The sequence below is a fragment of the Rutidosis leptorrhynchoides genome, chromosome 10 (genome assembly GCF_046630445.1).
Source record: "Rutidosis leptorrhynchoides isolate AG116_Rl617_1_P2 chromosome 10, CSIRO_AGI_Rlap_v1, whole genome shotgun sequence".
Lineage (NCBI taxonomy): Eukaryota > Viridiplantae > Streptophyta > Magnoliopsida > Asterales > Asteraceae > Rutidosis > Rutidosis leptorrhynchoides.
Window position 1 is genome coordinate 92,342,531 of NC_092342.1, and position 4,948 is coordinate 92,347,478.

Sequence of the window (4,948 nt, forward strand, 5' to 3'; positions counted from 1 at the left end):
CATTTAAGGTAAAAATAAACAAGTTTGGTAGATTTGGTTAATACCTCAACATTTGAATCGTATATTATTTTTTTATGCGTCCTTATTTATTTAACTAATTTTGTAGATTTGGATTCTCGAGGCATATCGACGAACAATTAAAAGTTTTGCCCACAAGACAGACAAAAATGGAGTACCGAGGGCCTTATTTTGGAAACGTTCATCGGCTGAGACTTTTTCAGTCACTGATTACCTGCATCTACTAAACGTTATGGTAAGTGTTGTTTTTAACATAAAAGTTTTGTTGGTGCTGGAAGAATACAGAGTAAGGATTTAGGATAAAATGGGTTCTGTGATGGGCGCAAGATATATCTTGCGTCCTTGCGTGACCAAGGCGCAAGGTTCGTTCTTGCGACCTTGCGCCTGCACCTTACGTCATATGGCCAACGCAAGAGTAGTCTTGCGTCATCAGTAATTAGGCGCAAGGACGCAAGACCAACCTTGCGCTTGGTTACTGATGACGCAACACGCAAGGTTCACGGCTTGCGTGTTTGTTTACGGGACGCAAAGTTTGTCCTTGGGTCCTTGCGCCTTCAGCTAACGTCTTATGGTCAACGCAAGAGTAGTCTTGCGTCATCATTTACGAGGCGCAAGGTTGGTCTTGCGTCCTTGCGCCTCGTTGTGATGAAGACGCAAGATTTATCTTGCGTCCTTGCGCCTTTGGATTTAACTTTTGCTGCTGTTGTACAGGATGATTGTCTGAAGAATAAACGACCTTTTCGTACTCTGCATCCCACTGATGTTGAGAGTGGATGTCAATGGTGGTTAAAAAGTTGCCAATACTTTGATGGGACGGAAGTGGATGAGGAAGTTGAAGAACCTGTTGAAGATGAACCTGTCAATGAGGAACATGGTGGTGGAGAACAGTCTCAATCTCAATCTCAATCTCAGTCTCAATCTCAGACTCAATCAAACTTATCTACTGATGCAAAGGAATTATACATGTCTTTGGTGAAACGGATGGATAGGCAAGAGAAGGAGCTGCAAGAGTGTAGAACGCAAATAAATTATCGAGAATAAACAGGCTGTGTTTGTTAAAAGTAGGCGCAAGGTCATGTCTTGCGTCCTTGCGCTTGTTTTGTCAAACAGGCGCAAGGTATGGTCTTGCGACCTTGCGCCTATGTTACATAAATGGTGCAAGGTCATACCTTGCGTCCTTGCGTATGTCGCAAGGGTTATCTTGCGCCCTTGCGCCTTTTTTCCTGACTTTCTATAATTCACAGCTGTCAGATGATGTTGCTCGCAAAGTGAAAAGGCTGAGGGTGTCTGAGGCTGAGGAGGTTGTTAATCTCGATACTGAAGAACAGGGTGTTGTTGAAGAAGAACCCCACCCTATTGTTGAAGAAGATGTTGTTGCTCCGATTGTGAAAAAGCGTAAACGGTCGCAAAAGGATTGGGTTAATGACGAGGAAATTTGGTCGATGGTAGACAGGCTAGTGAATGATCAAGGAACTCTACTACCACCACCACCCAATGCTTGGAGAGACGGTAGAAAGCACGTTGGGCCTGCAAAAGATCCGAAGAGTATGGTTGATAGTAAGCAAGAAACGCTGTGCATGTTCATTTTTCAGAACGAAAATTTTATATACCTCACACCTGAGTTTTGGATCAGGTTACTTGGTCTTGGATATTCCGGATACTTGGAAAACTTAGTAAGTTGCTCGCTTATTTGTTTCCATTCTTGGAAAACTAAGTAAGTTTCATGCTTATTTGTTTTATCACAATTGTAGCATATTGATGGATGGGCTACACTTATGTTGAGATATCGTCAGAGGGTTCTCCCCCGAGCAAGCCAGTATTCCACTCCTATTATCCCGACCGACTCGTTTGCGTGTAGTTCTCGATGGACTGTCATGCCATTGGGTTTCCTTTCTAGGCTTGCAGCGTTTCAGTCCTATTATGATGATACACAAAGGGAGGAAGAGAAACGGAAAGAAGCGGAGAAAAGAGGAGAAGTAGCAATCACAGGGGAGAATCCACCTGATTATATGTATTTGATTGGATTAGGGGATGGTAGTGATGAGCTATATCCATCCTGGGCCTATTGTGATAAGGTATGTTTTAATTCCCAATACAAATTTTAGGTTTTGAAGTGTTCTGGAACAGGCGCAAGGTTAAGTCTTGCGTTCTTGCGCCTGGTGTTTTAGGTTGGACGTAAGGTTGTCCTTGCGTCTTTGCGTCTGGTGTTTTGAGGTGTTCTGGCACAGGCGCAAGGTTCAGTCTTGCGACCTTGCGTTTCTTTAGTACTGGCGCAAGGTGTGACTTGCGTCTTTGCGCCTGGTGTTTTAGGTTTGACGCAAGGTTGTCCCTGCGTCCTTGCGCCTGTTGTTTCTGGTTGACGCAAGGTTGTCCTTGCGTCCTTGCGCCCTATAGTCTTGCGTCCTTGCTTCCATTCTGCAGGCGCAAGGTATGGTCTTGCGTCCTTGCGCCTATTACAGTTTAGCTAATATTGTGTATGTTTTTTGCAGATTTTGATCCCCGTTCACTTTTACGATGCTCAACACTTTATTCTGATTGTGTTGAACTTGGAGGAACAGAAGATATTGGTGTACGATAGTTTACCCGGTCATGTTGATCAAGAAATTGTCAAGCTCACCAAAGATCTGGGAGATCAATTGCCTGTATACTTAAGAGCAATTGATTACTTTAACCAAAAGCAAGACTCCCAGATTGTTGACTACTTGGAAAACAAGGAGAGCATCGAGTTCATGACCGAGGCAGCACCAGTCGTGCCGGTGCAAGGTGGAAGTAATGGGGACTGTGGTGTTTGGGTCTGCATCCATATGGAGAGGGTGATCTTTGGGTGGGATGAAATCCCAAACATTGGAGATCCTAAAAAGGCCGCAGAAGACTACAGAGTGAGAATGGCCAAGACCTTCTTTCGTGCACGCTTTGATACCCAGGAACCCCCACCAAAAGAGAAAGCAAAAGTTGGTAACTGAGGTTTTATTTTGAAAACTGTAGTTAATTATGTAATTTGTGTATAAAACTGTAAATGTTGTAAACTGTGAACAGGTCCGTAACTGTATTTTTGAAGGCGCAAAGGTGTGTAATCAGACCTTGCGACCTTGCGTCCCGTAATAGCCGTAGACGCAAGGTCCTTCTTGCGGCCTTGCGCCTCGTATTTAGCAGCAGGCGCAAGGTGTTTCTTGCGTCTTTGCGCCTTTTTATTAAGCAGGCGCAAGGTGCTTCTTGCGTCCTTGCGCCTATTTTTGAAACATACGCAAGGTTCATCTTGCGACCTTGCGCCACAACATTTTTATTATTCTTGTAACACTAGCTTGTGCATTCAATATTATAACATATGAAGTAACACACGAAACCACATCATAAAATACTAATTAAAAAATATTACAACAATGGAAGACATCACACCTTAATTTGTTCCTGAAAATAAACGTATTCTAGGAACTAATTACTACCTAAATTGTACGTTGGGGTCGTAAATTCTGGGTTTTCTTCATCTTGCTGACTGTGTAGAGTTGGCATATTCCAGAATACATCTTGTTTTTCTTCATCTTCTTCATCTTCATCTTCCTCGTCACTTGCTTCATCCGATTCACTAGACCCAACAACAGGTATAAACGGGTTCTCTATTTTTTTTATTTTACACACGTTCTCGGCGCCATGGTTGAAGAAGTCAAATTCTTCTGTGTTTAGAGGTGGTATTTCAGCCTGTTTTTCTTCCAAATAGTGTGTTTCGAGGTTTGGTTCGGAATTGTGTATTTCATCCTGTTCTTTTTGCAGATGGTGAGTTTGTTTGTTTGGTTGAGACTCGAGAATCCGGAGGTTTTGTTGGAGATGGTGTGTTTGTGGATTTTGTTGGGGCTGGTGTGTTTGTGAATTTTGTCCGGGTTGAAGCATTCTAACTTTGTCGACAACATAAATATCAATAGGCTCGTTTGTGACAGCGTGTTTTAAAAACTCAAAAAAATCTTCATGATCATCAGTAATATCAAAAATATGATTATTATCAATATATCTTAGCGAAACATGTGCATTAGGTGGCAATTCAATTTTTTTGAGAATTTTCCTTAACAATACTCTTCGATTTATTGGTTTTTGTGGAGCAAGTGGTAGTTTTAATCTGGTTCTAAAACAGTCAAGAGGCAGATACATAGGTATGTTGTTAACAAATTCAAAATTACCCCCACAACATACATGAACAACAAATGCTTCATCATTACTACAGCTCATTAAGACACAAATTAGTGAAAAAATAGATAAAAGTTGGTACCTTAACGATGCTCTAATGACTTGATCTTTTTGAAAATGAAGTGAAATAAAATGATTAATCTGGAGTTCTAGCCTCATTAAATAGACGCAAGGCGCAAGGACGCAAGGACGCAAGTCCTTATCCTTGCTCCTTGCGTTTACACGCAAAGGCGCAAGCCGCAAGGTCGCAAGGTCTAAAGATACTTGCGCCTTGCGCGGGCAAATTCTCAAAAAAAAAAAAAAGGGGGGGGTTCCAGCTCAGAAAAGGCCAAAAAAATGGGTATTTTGGTGATTGACCCAAAAAAAAAAGTATATAAATTAAAGTATAGAAGAAGTTGAAATATAACGATATTATATAGTCATTTATCAAACATGGTATACATACGACACGTAAAATGAACCATGTAACTAATTTGAATTTTTACTAAAAAGACAAAAAGGTCATCGTTTTGGATTTGATTGCAAAAACTACTAATTAATGTGGTAAGTACGTTGAAGCATTCTTTTAAGAAGCTTTGACAATCGTAGTCTACATTTTTAAGTGTATAATAATCAAATATAGTTGTTTTCAAGTGTGCTAACGATAGCACCAGCGGCGAGGGCTACAAATTCCGTATATAAGCGACCCGCCCCCATATCCTTTACATGTTAAATAGTTAATTTTTTGCACTTGCATGTAACCCGCAAATTTCAT